Here is a 15,587-nt window from a genome sequence, read left to right as displayed (position 1 = left end):
GTTTTCTTTTACAATAGCCAAAGAATAATGGTGGACTGCCGTATCTATTCAAATCGAGTGTACTTAGTACACTTGAGGATGATACACAGAAGTGGTAAATTATCCCGTTGCATTCTATTGATAGCATTTGCCTGCGATTTTACGGAACAAAAGTGAGTTGTGGTTTCTGTCCGTGATCATGCTGCGCCATGAAGCGGCTACGAGCGGTAGCTGTAATGATAGGATATTAATTATTTAATGAAATAATGGTTGAATGCAGTTTCCTTCGGCCGTGTCTATTCCAGCAAACCTTATGCAATTGAGTATATGAGCATTATAATGTTCAACTGTTGACAAATCAGGTTGTTCGCTTGATGAAGCACACATTTTCTACTCATTTTGTTAACCACGTAACTAGTCAGTTGTTATGTGGTTGGTTGAGGGCCTGTTTGTACGTAAATCGGGCTTAATTTAAAACGGACTAGATGCAAACCATGGATGCTCAAGCTTTTTTAAAAACATATCTAATTCCACTTAATTTAATTCCCATATCTTCGGACGCTTTCGACCATTTTTTGGTAATGAATTAAGTGATCAGAGGCGAATAGAATTTAATAGCTATAATTAAAGTAATGTTGCCAAGGGTAAAAACAACCCTGTTAAAGTGATGTAAAGGAAGGTAAAATGTTCCGCTTGTTCTGCATGCTTGTTAGTTTGTATAGCCCGCTGCACCTTGGCCAGTTTATGGTGGTCATAAAAATCTACCAGCCTTTTCTCTCGATTTGAGCCGATAACGATGTCTCTCGCGACCCTAGAATCCAAACGCAACTATGTACCGTTTGTGGAACTACCGTCGTCCAAGCGGGTGGGGTTTTTTTTTGCACCGCTCCACACCTGAGTCGCGCCATGACGACAAACGCTGGGGATCAACATCATGTTGACCGGGTTGAAGGTAACTGTGCCGTCAACCGAACTAATGAACGTACGGAGTACGAACACCGGAAACTCATAGCTTTCCATTCCAGTGTCCCGTGTACCGGTGTTGGCATGGCATTGGAGGACGCGATCATAAAATTTAATTAGAGTAAAATGGCTGTCAGTAGCGTCTGATGACATCAGTCTCTCTGCGCCCTAGCTGCAGGCATAATTATTGACCGCATTCCCTGCGGTAAACCTGGATGCTTACGGTGCCTATCATGTTTCCTCCTTTTCTACACATCCTTTGAGGTAATTTATCACACTCAAGCGAACAACGTTATACCCCGGTCCGGAGTGAACTTACAGCTCGAACTACACGGCTTGGCGATGATAGTGTTGTTCGTTGTCGTTGGTCATCGTACGAGGTGTGATTGTTAGCAGAGCAGGGCAAGTGAAGATTAAGTATGTATCTACTATTACCTCTATAAATAGTGGTTCATATTAAGTGTTACACATATATTATTGTTACTAGGGATTATTCCGGGCTCAGGTGGCAGATTTGGTTAAGGTTAACCATTCAATGTGGAGGGAAACGATTTGAGCACGTAACTAGAGAATGCTTTGAATGTCATTAAATTATGTTTAAGACACCGAGCCAGATTTGTTAATTGCAATAAAGATGAAACAATTACCAATTAACAAAATGTGGTTTAGTTACTTCACGCAAAACATCATATAACACTTATAAGTAATGTAACGCATACCGTCAAGGATGAAATTAAAATTGTTTGATAACATAAAATTTTCCTTTTTTTGGCTAAATAAATGGATACGATCCCGTCTATGTCCAGTACAGAAAGCTTTGGGGTTTTCCCCCCACAGTACAAAGATGTCAGCCTTTTGAATGTTTTGAATCAAAACGAATTTCCGGTTTACTAAACTAATCAAACCTAGATAAGATAGTTAGGTTGTATGGTTAGTGGAAACATTGTGATAGTGCACTATCAACGATCGATAAGATAAACAACATCGAACCATCAATTAGTCAGACAGTGAAATGCACAAAAGAAAAGGAAAAAAAACCCCATAGGATTTATCTTGCTGAAAGTTTTTGTTTCTAAATTTGCATGATTTTAGCTTCCTTTTAACTTTTGTCAACGGGCAAAGTTTGTGACAACATTTCAATCCAAAAAAACCCCAATTTTAATCCTTTTTAAGGACACATCAAGCGGATATCAGAACCAGGCTAAGCATTTGCTCGTCTCCTACCACAAGGGGAGGAGGACCGTTTTTTGCTGATAGCATGGAAATATGCCACAGTCTGAATCGACAAAAGGTTAGCCTATCGGAAAAAAGATCGATACCGCGCCCGAGATAGCCGAGGCTCAGGGTCGATAAGCTTGACAGGATGTAGCAAATTAGCGGAAGGTTTACAGGATAGGACGGGCGTAACAGAAAGAAAGGAAAAAATAACTAACAGACCAACCAGTACAGATAGCGCCGGCAAAGCCACTAGAGAACTGGTGAATCTCCACCAGGAATAGAAGGGAAAAAAAACACATACACAAACAGCACACGATAAGGTGTACATGGATGGACGCAAGTTTTACCACCCCGGTACAATACATACAAAACTGAAAAAAAACACACATGGACATAAAAAAGCAACGGAAGGTAGGGCCGGGGTACACGGTAGCGGACGAGTTCCCATCTCTCAACGTTGGAAAAAAACACAGTAAGTGGAAAAAATCGGGTCCCGGTGGTTGCATCGATCGGCCACCGTCAGCGGAAAGTGTCAAGCAGCGACCGGCGTTAGATAAATTATTTTCAACAAGATAAGGCAAACGATAAATTTTCCTTTCACGCCAATCGATTCCTCGAGTTTTGCCCGTTCACTTATCTCGAGATCGTACGGCCACGTAAATCCCGCTGTAACGCGGAACGCGAATTGTAGTTAATCGGGCTGGTTTTATGTATCGCTTGTGCACCTACACCGTGTTTGTTTTTTTGTGGGGGACCTGGAAAAGAGGGAGCCGAAATTGGTGATCCATTTTTTTTTTGCTGGTTGTTGCCGGAAAAGTTTAGAGTTGTGTTGATGGCTTGAAGTTGTTGGAAAATCCATTTCATGCAAGATTGATGCGATACCATATTCATTAAAAATGTTTACTATCGCACCCTGTTTTCGTTTTAGATCTTATATCACGCTTTAGATTGAATGATTGACAGTTATTAATTAAATTACTGTTTACTTAGTGAAATTAAGAAATGAAGTGATAAATTTTAAAATGTAATAAACAAACTTTTCGCACGATCAGACGATCAGGTAAATTCAATTGCCTCAACGTAAATGGTCACTTTGAACCTTTTTTGTACAGTGTACACAGTGAGCGTCGATTATCCGGGTACCTTTTTTCTGGCTCTCCCATTATCCGTGCAGTTCGGAAATGACAGTTCCAAAGGCGAATTGACATTTAAATTCAAAACCGATGATTTATATTTTTGTTTTACCACGTAGCAGGATAGTTATTCCTTGCTACGAGGGGACGGTCCGGATGGGATTTGAAACCCGGTTTTATCAGGTGGATCGGCGCCATTTATCACATACATCACCATACGAAACCAAGTATGACAAGAAATAAAAACGTCAATAGGGAATGATACAATTTGCTCAAGTTCGACTAAACAGAACAGATTTATTGTGTGAAGTACAACTAAGAAAATTAACATTAATTTTTGTCCCACCCATTACACACTGAACACTTATATTTAACATAACACTTATAACACTTATAACACTTATATCAATAAAAAGAGTTGTGGCTATTATCCGTGATATTCGCCTATCCGGCTAAGGCTGAGTCCCGATGAGTACGGATAATCGGCGTTCCACCGTATTTTGAATTTTGTATTTGTAATGAATGTAATATTAATTATCCACCATATAGCCCTACCTACTAAATCAAAACATTAAATCACTTTATTTATATGCGTTTTTATTAAAACACTATAGAATTCATTTTTGGATAAATACTTTTTTTATAGAAAGTTGAAAGGTTGACCTCTGCATTAAAAAACACCTGGCGCCTCCATTGGATTTTACCAGGCGCCTCCATTGCACCTTGCGCCAAGGTGCCAACAGTGCAAGCAACAAGGATTTTAACTTAGGCAATATTGCTTATTAATCAAATAAATTTGTTATAAAATAGTAGATATACTTTTTTTCAGAGAAAAAATCCATTTAAGTATGTGTCAAGATTTTTCCTTACATTAACATATTTCCCATTTCTTCCGCATAAAAATCAAACCGATGAGACATCAAGGTTAGGACATGAAATAGACATTTTCCATTACATTCAGCCTTCAAATACTCAATATGCTTATGGGAATAACAAACTGCAGCTTTTTAGTTCGGTCATCGAATCCTGAAATGTTGAACTGCATATACCAAACGTTGATATTCATGTCTCACTGCATGAATGCATCTGTAGGATGTCAAGAACATTCGATCACCTATCAATCAAAGTATTGCATTATGAACGATGTAGCTGTGTGATTGTTTAGCTCAGCATTTTTTAGCTGTTTAAAGTAATATTTATAAAATAAAAGTATAAACATTTACATTTACTTGACATTAAATAATAAACAATCATTAGCAAGACACACAACAAATTAGTGGGTGTTAAAAGTCGACAAAAAGTTAAGAGATATAATATTGGAGATAAAAAACAAATATAAACCACTTGATTTTTTACCTAGAAACATAGAAGATACAGCAGAACACATTGAGCACACTAATGATGGCCAATCAATTTCAACATTCAAAACATCATTTCTTATGCAAAAGGGTAAAAGCTGTGTGTGGCTTAGACAGTGAAAAACGAACTCCGTCCTTGTTGTCACTCGTGTTTGTAATTACTGTGCATAACGGCGAGAAAATGTGATGAAACAAAAATGATAAAATTGTTTACAGGAAGGCAATTTTAGAATTTATGTCACAATTGATTTTATCTGTTATGACAAATTGCATGTATGGCGGACGAATCTAAACACAACAGACAGGCATAATAAGACAAAACATTTTCCACCTTTCAACAGCTCCTATTACACATTGGCACGCTTCTCGTTTTTTGCGATCATCGTCTTACATCGGATGATAAAATGTTTATCCACTCATCGAGATGTGTGTTGAGAAACTTTTTTTTTACTCTAATGCTTCTTTTGTTTTATTTGTATCAAAGTGCTACTGATGTTACTTGAACAGCGCTGAGACTCTTATAGCAAAACCCGAAAGAAAAGTTACTGGAACTGTATAAAATTATACGCCATCTGTATGCATTACTCGTGCCGGGCCCAAAAGTCGTTCCCGTGCAGGAATGTCATTTGTTTTTCAGGCTGTCGTTTGCCGATTTTCCCTTGTGAAGTACAAAAGGCTGTCAATACTGGGCAGTTCGAAAGTTGGTAAGAAAAAAATACAGGAATCCACCACAGTGTCGGATGTTACGTTTTGGGGTTGGTTGGACTATTATAGCATCACGTATCATCAGTGCATGAGTGTGCGAAACGAAACCATTTTTGAGCGTGTGAGAGATGAGAAGCTTCGATGTAGGAAGCGTCGACAGATGTCTAGATCGTCGATCACGTTCAAGCATTTTCTACTGTCTCTGTTGTCTAGACACACGGTTCTTTCACTTTCTTCACATGGACAAATGATGCTGTGAATGCTAAGAAGAAGAGCAACGGAACATGCTTTATCTACTTTCGATGTTGAATGAGAAGAAAAGTAATGGCCTCCGGAACAAACGTTCTAATTTAACTTGAGGCAAAGATTAACTTTATAAAACAGGAAAAGGTAGTTCCAAGCAGTTCGTTTCCCAATTACCTCTAGCAATGAAAATTGAAGTAATTAAAATTCCTCTGAGACACATAATACATTCAACAGCAAACATACCATTTTCTACTACTGTTAGTCAGTCCGCTTGCTGTTAAATAATGGGCTATTTGTTGCATCGGTAGATAACTAGAATTTATCAGGCAATCTTACAACTAGATGTACTGCGTTACATATCTACTTTCATAGTAGAAATTTATCGCGAAACCTTTTCTCTACTGTTTTCGAATGTGTAGTGCTTCATATGGAAGAATTGCCAGTGCAAAACGTTTACTATTTCTCTTGTGCTGGCCATACATATTCAACCGGCTGTCTAGTGGAGCGTAAATATTTCTACCAGTTAAATTAAGCTTTCCGATGCAACACTATATCACTCATCTTGGCCGGTGTTTCTCAACAACCTCATACAGACACCCACACACTGGCCGGCGTTTGTCTCTCCGACAACTTCCTATCGACACACACTCTGTTCGGCGCTGTCTTATCTATGGCGAGTGTCGGTCGGTCGGTATGCGACCGAGGTAATTTATGAAGCGAAGGATCAAATAGAATTATGGCTACGTATGTATCACACGCGACCGGCTGGATTGAGAGAAACATCTCCCGCGGGTCGCTTGTTATGTCTTAGCTGCACACTATCGTTTGACTGCTTGGTAAAAAAAGGGACAGACGCAGAGGCGAAACTTTCGCACAAAATTGGGTTAGCACGGTGTGAGAGGGTGTGGAAGTTACTTATTTGTGTATGGAACATGTTCGTATAGCTTTTAGAACAGTAAATAAAATTAGGTACTTAATCAGTAAACACATTAGGGGGAAACATAATTTAGACACCTCGAATTGACTCTTCTCTCTCTTTCTCTCCATCTCTCTTGCGAGAATGTGTTCTGCATGTGTTAACAAATAGTTAGCTCATTAGAATTGTAGGATATAATGGTAGCATTTGTTGGTTTAAAGTTTTTCTTAATGAGGTTTTTTTTTTCTTAGTAATTACAGTCATATTATGTCTTGCAATTCTATGTATTGATAAATACTCCTAACACCCTGAAAATATATTTTGTAATTAAAGTTTTCAAGCGAAAATATTAATGTTTAATTTTCACATAACAGCTCTTGACATCGTCGTCTTAGAAGAACGTCTTAAAAAGCACTGACATTATTTTTGAAAATATTTCATAGGAAAACGTTTTAATCATGTTCTGTGTCGATAGGAAAATCCTTCAATAGCTTCAGAGGTAGAATAATTTTTCCCTAGGTTTAACACGTAAAGTACCTAATTCTAGTTTAATTTTCGCCATATAACAAAGTGGACATTTGCGGTCCATTTCACCGAAGAACACTTTCGGATGAGCCGAATATTAAATATCTTGCAGTGAAAATGTCATACAAATCGATGCAATCAATTCGGGGCAGTTAAAAAATATGCAAACTATCAATAAAATCATTTCAATTCTTTAAGCAATCAGTTCAATGGATTAACTTTTTTTGTTAAGTTATTCAAAAGAACTTTCCCGAAGAAGGACGATTTTTTTTATAAATAAACAATTTCAATATCCTGGTAATATAATATTTTATTCAAAAAATTTATTCTTGTTTCAAAATACATTTTAATGCATTTTTTTTATTTTTGTTCCCAATAGCACCCTTGCTTTCATGAAATGTTTTTCAACAAATTCTCAAGTACTTTCACTTCCACGCCAACAACAAGTTTTTAAATTTTCACAAAAAATTAGCAACAGATCAAAACACCCCCCCCTGTGTTTTTCGCTTCGGATTTATAGGTAGATATAAAGCTAGTCAGCAGTGTTGTTTGACGCAAAGCTAGTAAATTCTTAACGGCAATAAACTGCAAAATGCCACAGCAGGAAATAGTGTTGGCACTAAAAGCGAAAACCAATCAGAGTGTTTTGTGTTGCTCACAAACCTTAAAACCCTGTGGGAGTGAAATTTGTACGTAACTTCGTTTCATTACCATTTAACGGGGTAGGATCAAAACCACCTGCAATGAATCAAAACAACCGAGGGCCATAAAGTGGCTTCTGCAAAGCGAACGTCAATACATTTTGAAACATATCCTTGTCTAAAAGATAGACCATCCTTTCCTAGCTCGTGGTAAGGAAAAATAGAATTAATGAAGCACTTCCGTTTCGCGAATGTTTTTTGGGAGCAAATCACACAACCTGTTGCCAACGATGCCCCACGGTTCCGTTGCATTGAAGCGATGTAAAATCCGAAGGTTGATTGATCTTTCCGTCACTTTGTTCCCGATGGGTTACAGACCGTTACAGCACGTTCCTTACCGAGATTACCGCACCGCGGGGCCATCGGGAAACCCGCTCGACCAGCGATGATGGAAGTGCATTTGACGTTTATTTATAGGCAAAATTGCCACGCAAAACTCAGCACTAGCTTCACATGCCAACCTTTCTCCACGGCATCACATCAAACTTGCCTCCATCGTTCGTTCCGCCCGCGCCCACACACACACTCTCTTGGCGGGCTTTGGCATTATTACGTTTTCCCATAATAATTGTTTTATTTACATGGTAAACGCGGGAATCGAGTTCCCCTGGTGAACTCTCGTGCGCTCTACTCGATGCGATGGAAACGTGTATTTATAATTACACTTCGCTTCATTTGTTTAGCTTTTGTTTCCACATTGCTAGCTAAACGGCAGATGTAGGACGGAATCGAAGGTTCGAAAGAAGCTGGAATACGGATTCTTGAAAAGGGTACGGTTTAATGAGGATTTCCAATCGTTTCCGTACATTGACTCGTATCGATGCGTATTCGTATGAAAGGAAAGGAATTTAATTGAAAGCAATCAACACACATTTCAATCTCATTTTGATTCTGGTAATGGAATAATATTCCAACGCATAAAATGTAAAATAATTCTTTTTTTTTGCTCATGTTAATCATTTGTTAAATGAAAAATGTATGCTAAAAAAATAGTAATCACTTTACATCACATTACTGCAAAATATAATTCACCTTCCTCTTATAATCAGCCAATCTGATCCGATAATTCCACGGCAAAGGATTAAACAAGTTGTAAAGTTGTGGACTTTTACAACATCTGCAGTCATAAAATCATTTTAATGGAACATGTTTATCATTGTTTACTCACAGCATGAGGACGAAAAACAAGAAAAGGGAGGAGAAAACCGACAAGCACAACAGAAAATAAGTTAAAGGTGGAAAAAATAAAACAAAAAAGTCCGAAACCCGAATGGAGAGAATTTTGGCAACGGGAAGCATAAATTTCGACACGGGCGTGTTCACTGGCAGCAGCAACGAAGGAAAGAGGACAAAATTAAACATAATAAGGCAGGCGAACAGAGGAGTGTTGGATTGTTCGATGTTGTACAACACGATGAAGCGCACTGAAAGCATTACAATTAAATCACTGTCAACACACGTGCACGGAAGAGATGAAGTTAGCCCAAACCGAGAAATATTTGTTCTAGTTGTTTTATGTTTTATATTTTTAGTTAAGTTAGTTAAAGTTAATTTTTAGTTTCATGAAATTTATGAAGATTGTATTTGATATTTTAATTAATAAAAAAAATAATATCAATTCTAACAATCGATAGTGAAAAAAATATACAGTGGAAAACCGATTATCCGTGCTCATCAGGACTCCGTCTTTTCCGTGTAAGCGAATAGGCACGGATAATAGGCACAACTCTTTTTATTGATAAATAAGTAGAACGCCGATTATCCGGCGGCGAATTAACCGGCGGGCGAATTAACCGTGCGCCGAAAATTGACAACTGTTCAACCGTGGTGAACATTTGTACTGATGTCAGGTTGGTTAAAATTATAAAAATCGTCACCAAACTATGTATTTGAAATGATTTTAATTTACGTTCTAAATTTAAATCGTTATTTGATAATAATTTGCTTGATCCAGAATCATTTTTAGCTTCAAAAGGACAACCATAGTATAGTATACAGATACTATATACGCTTTATCTAGATAAATAAATGATCTTGATGTTTAAGCAACTATTATCCGTGGAAATCGACATCAGTCATCAGAGAATCGACGTACTAATATATTAGTGTTTAGTGCAGTGATGTCAAACTCATTTTGGCTTGCGGCCGGTTTACAAACAAACGGGCCAAGATAAGTCCCGCAGAAAAGGGAGAAATCGGAAGGAAATAAAAATGTTTGGATTTCAAGAGGGATTCAAGAGCGCGTTCCTTAAGTGTAAAAGATTATATACACAAGATATACAAATTAGTCCTGAGTTTTCTAGGCTAAATCGCACCCAAGCCAGATAATATTCAATATTCTCGTTTTTCCTTCGCGGGATTTGAAGACCTCGCAGGTCGGAACCGGCCTGCGGGACGTATGTTTGACATGTCTGGTTTAGTGTGTAATGGGTGGGACAAAAATTGATGTTAATTTTCTTAGTTGTACTTCACACAATAAATCTGTTCTGTTTGGTCGAATTTGAGCAAATTGTATCATTCCCTATAGAGGCTTTCATTTCTTGTCCTCATCGGTTTTAAATTTAAATGTCAATTCGTCTTTGGAACTGTCGTTTCCGAGCTAACCCGGATAATGAGACCGCCGGGTAAAAGGTACCGGAATAATCAGCACTCCTTCTTGGCTTCAACGACCTCTAAGCTCACGCCGGCCATTTATGGCTTACTAGACTTATTTTTACTGCGTAGCCGGATAGTCAGTCCTTGCTACGGGGGTACGGTCCGGATGAGATTTTATCCCCGGTCCTGCTTTATCCCCGGTGTGGACCGGCGCCGTTTATCACACACACTACCGGGCTGCCCCAATCGGCACTCCACAGTATTCGAATTAGAAAAGTTTCTCATTCATAAGAGGAAGGAACTAAAGAAATAAGAACAGCATTAAACAACCTTGTTACATTGCACTAACCTTTCAATAGGCCCATGTATTGTACAACCAATTTTTATTTCGCACACTATCTGTCTGTTGTGTTGCATCATCATCCCGCAAAGAAAAAAGGAAGAAAGGAAGGAAGGAAAGGAAATATCGCGAAAAAATCTGATATTACAATGTTACGATGAGTTAGATTCGACTGTTTCGGGTCAACTGTGTTTTTTCGAGGGGTAAGATAAAACTTTTATTACATCCGTAAACTCGCGGCAGTTTGGAGCAACAAAACATTGGCTGTTTAGTTTTCGCTTCCTTCTTCTACTGTTCTGTGCCACCAAAGGGGCACATCGATTTGCCGCGTCGTGCCTCGGCAAAATGGGCGGCATAAACTGGAAAGCTTGAACAGCGCGGTAAACAAGAAGCATCCTCCGCTACCGTTTTCGACCGGTGTTCACCACCAAACAAATCGGAACCGCAGTCGAGCAACACGCAAACGCGGAACGTGGCAAACAAACAAAAAATGTGTGTGTGTGTTTTTTTTTTCATCCCAAAACAATTCCACATGTACTGCAGATATGTATTATGTCTGACTCCACTCTTCACTCTTCACTACTTCGCAAGCGAAATAAAACCGGTCTTTTTTTTGAATTGGTGGTTGAAGATGATCCTCACTCGGTTGGTACCTTCGGTCATGTAACTCGTCATGTTGCAAATCAAGCGTAATAACTGTTCATCCGCTTCGCGAACCACGGGAGGGAAATGAGATGTTTCGTTTGAAGTGAGTACTGAAAAACTTACTTAAATCACATTCAAGTGACGATCGATCGTTTCATCATTTCAAATAAACACTCATTACCAAAAAAAAAAATACAAAAAAAAATACACCCGAAAGGGGAGGACAGAAGATGAAGCGATTCGCACAGAATAATTTTCCCCTTCTCAGCTTATTTGTTATTCCATTAATCGGAAAGCACTTGATACTTGCCCGTGCCTGCAGTGATATCGTCATCAGATGTGAGGTGTGGTGTTGTGTGTGTTTTTTTGTTCTTCTTTTGGCGTGAGTTTTGCAGCTGTAGCTTTTACGATTTATTTCTTTAGTGCGAATGTGTTCCCTTTTTTTGGGGAGCACAAATCAAAACCCCCGTCGTGTGACTGATCCGGTTTACGGATTTAATAAATAGCTTAATGATTGTTGCTTTTTTACGTTTTTTTAGCCACTGTACACTATTAAACTTTTTCCATTTTTAAAAAGCCACAGATCAATTTATCATTCACTTTGTTGCATATTATATTATGTTGGTTAATTATTTGTAGCTCACTCACACTATCACTTTATACATGCGTTTTGTTTTCACTTACTACATCACACGATCAATTACGTTTAGTACAATAATGCTTCATCTTTTTGGCAGGTAATATTAATACTTATTGAACTGATGATTTACACAATTGTAGGAATTTATGTAAAACCACATAAGAAACTCCCTTTGGACTTTAGTAATTCAATGCATCAAACACCATGCCCTTACCTCACTGACACGATCGTGAAGCTGGGCAGCTTGCAAAAATGCGGTAAGAAACTTGCTAACACTCACATTTCACATTACATTGCGACTTCCTTGAGTGCTGCAATTTGGTTGCAATAGATGCAAACCGTTGTTTCTTTTTTTTGCAGCAGCAGATTGAATCATTTACACTGCATTTATTTTTTCTTCTCTTACAGTATGCTCGTACTTCATTCCACTACAAAACACTTACTTTCGTGCATTAGCTGCATTTGCCGTTTTGCCACAATTTCACTATCAAACAACCACAGTTCGCACCACCGTTAATCGTGTTATTGCACTTTCTTTCATCGACTCACGGCTCACTAGTGCACAAGTATGTACAGTAAGTAAATCTTCCACTACACTCCTTATCTTCGGTTGGTCTTTCCTGCACTGGATTGCACTAAAAACGCAGTCGCCTTATGGTGTGTCCGGTCAGTAAAATGCGTGCGAATGACTGGCGAGCAGAAAGGGAACTGCCAGCGTATATGTTCGTGTCTTTTTGCGATCGCGAGCGATGTTTAGGGCCACTGTGCCGCCATCTGTGGCTGTTCGGGTCCGGTTCGGTTCGGGTCGTTTCATTACGCTCTTTCTCTCGGTAATGAAGATTTGCCAGCAAGGTGGGAAAAGCTAACAAGTGCGGCTTTGGTCTATCGTGGTATGAAAATTCCAGCACCAGCTACGCTTGCCATTAACCACTATTTTGTATGTGTAAAGATAAAATGAATAAATAAACTGAAATACTTATTCAAACATTTCAAAATATTGAAAAATATATTTTTTTGGGAAAGCATTTGTATTGCCCTTGCTATCGTGCTGTTTCATATAATATAATATTTAAAAAAAAGACTGACTGTAAAACGTTTAATCCACTGAACCTGACTTTAGTTTCTGGTTTATTAGTCATTCCCCTTGTTAATTCATTTTTAAATTCAAGCTCATTTATTTCGTTATGTCCGTTATACTCATGTACATACACATATTATACCATTGTACAGGCATGAGGCACCTGCGGCCCTCGAAATGGTTTTATGCGGCCCGCGAATAGCCACTAACAAATTTTATAGCAAATGTTATTAAGAATTAAAATTGCAAATTACCCGGTTAATACAACACTCAAAACTAAAAAAAAAGATTTTTAATCCTAATTCACTTTTCAAAAATACAGTAATGCATCTAGTCCGAAAAAGCCTGGATAAAAACAGCTTTTACTACATTCATTATTATATCAATGCATCCTGCCATGTGGCCCGCCAACCAGTTTTTGATTTTGAATGTGGCCCGAAGCTTTAAAAGGTTGCTCATCCCTGCCATAGTATATCAATGAAACAAAAGCTTCTGTATTTTTTTGAAATTTGAAGTATTTTTTACTTTAAAATTTGAATTCGTCTCTTTACGTTAAAGGAAAGGACTGGGTACTTTTTGGTGTGGATTCGATATATATTAAAACCAACTGAACTGAAATATTAGAAAAAAAATCAGTATATTTGTTAACAGCTTTTCAAAACATTTTACTTTTTGTATAGCTTTATGCAATATTTATACTACACGGGGTGAAGTTTTAAATTTTTTAATCATTTAATAAAGATATTAGATAAATCTGAAAGTTTATATAGAAATTCATAATTAAATTGTGATTGTAAAGACATGTAAAGTATAATTGACATAATCGGATTAGTTCTTAGATGTGTATTGTTACAATATGGGATTAAAAAGAAGTGTTTTGTTTTAAATTCGGTACATTATAAGTGTAATATTTAACTAGTTATCGATATTCACATCCATGGACTCCCGCCATATACTATTTTAATGGCGTAATACAACAACTTCGAACGTCACTTGAAATTTAAAGTTTCTCTATGTTAGTTCTTCTAAGCACTAGCCGTTACATTACTTTTTTGTGATTTTCATTTTGTACTTAATATTTGCGAAAGAAGACATTTGTAGCAACTCTCAAGCTGAGATAATTTAGACAAAGTAAGAAGCATTAATACTTGTTTCTCTTCTTCATATCAATCACAGACCGAATTACATAAAATAGAAAAACAAAACAACAAATTTGCTTTAAAACGGTTTTAGTGATTGTATATTTCATCCTGAAAACAGCAATATTAACTAACATAAACTGTAACAGAAAATTGTAATAAGTTTGTTGAAAGAGTTTTGTTTTAGATACCATTTGAAAATGTCACAGTTTGCGTCAAATGATGGAAAAGATCGATACAGCAATGGGCTCGAGATAGCAGAGCATTGATAAGCATTGACACGGTTGAAGTAAATATTGCGGAAGGATCGGAAGAGGAAAACTAAGGAACAGATAACGCGCAAAGGGTCGCTCGAGTGTTTGTGTAAGCGTGAACAAAAAGTTGGTAAGAAATATGAAAAAGGGATTTTTTGTAATTCTCTTTCTGTGATTTTGTGATGGATTAAAATTCCTTGCGTATATTAAGTATAAAAGAGTCCTTAAGACTTGAAGGTTCATTCAAAGATTCCGAAACTGCGACCGAACCTACATAAATTATATACCACAAAAATGAGTTTCGTCGCTTAATTTCAACATACTCAAACTCATTAAAACTAACGAAATAAGATTGTTTACTCATTCACGCCATGTTTTATCGTTCGACGCTAATTATAGCCCAAACAAATGAAACTTCATCAATATGATCTTCGAGTACCAACACTTTCTCAAACGATTCTCAAACTTTACCAAAACAAAACGCATAAACACAGGCTCACCACGAAACCGAATGCTGCATTAACGAATCATAGCAAAAAGTTAAGGGAACATATTAGTTTCACAGTTACACACTAAACATCCAGACAACAGACGGCAACTTCGCTGTCCGCTCAAATGATACCAATTAGAAACGATAAATAAGTTTCTCTACTGATGCACTAAGACTTCATTATTTACGAGGACGCAACCAAGCACAAACGGTTTTATTTGTGCTTTCCCCGGGTTGGGGAAACGAGAATATTATTATTAATTGCCAAAGTTTTAAGCTCGCTTATCAGCATAATTTCGCCTTCGGGGGGGGGGGGGGGGGGGGGGGAGTAAGCGCTTGATGGTGTAGAAAATGGTTGCCTAGGTGATAGGGAAAGATTTATTACCTGCAGCACAGCTGTGTCACAGAAATGTGAGTTCATTCACAGGTTAAATGGGTGTATGTGTGTGTGTTTTTTTGCTACATTTTCTTTGACACATCAATCATAACAGTAACTGACAAAAGGAAGCCAGTTTTTTCGCTTAAATGTGTTTAAAGTTTTTTACGGCATTAAGTTGTGATAAAAGTGGATGCAATGTAACGTTAGGTAACACAAAAAAAATCAACAAGATAACTCAATCTGTCGACTGTTATTAACATTGCAACGAGAGTGTTATAATTTC

At 37.6% G+C, this 15,587-nt stretch overlaps 1 protein-coding gene across 5 annotated transcripts in view; it reads right to left on the bottom strand.

Moving 5' to 3' along the window:
• The window catches only part of LOC125765759 (adenylyl cyclase 78C), a 39,842-nt gene that overhangs the window by 19,748 nt on the left and 4,507 nt on the right, over window positions 1–15,587 (bottom strand). For 3 of the 5 annotated variants that reach the window (XR_007418623.1, XM_049431210.1, XM_049431207.1), the window contains exon 2: window positions 11,635–12,894. The exons of 1 other annotated variant lie outside the window; for it this stretch is intronic. The gene's annotated coding sequence lies outside the window, so the exon portion shown is untranslated. The remainder of the gene's footprint in view (window positions 1–11,634; window positions 12,895–15,587) is intronic. One more of the 5 variants, XM_049431209.1, reaches the window with a different exon arrangement.

The sequence above is a fragment of the Anopheles funestus genome, chromosome 2RL (genome assembly GCF_943734845.2).
Source record: "Anopheles funestus chromosome 2RL, idAnoFuneDA-416_04, whole genome shotgun sequence".
In the NCBI taxonomy this organism is placed as follows: Eukaryota; Metazoa; Arthropoda; class Insecta; order Diptera; family Culicidae; genus Anopheles; species Anopheles funestus.
This window is presented reverse-complemented; position numbering and strand designations above follow the sequence as displayed.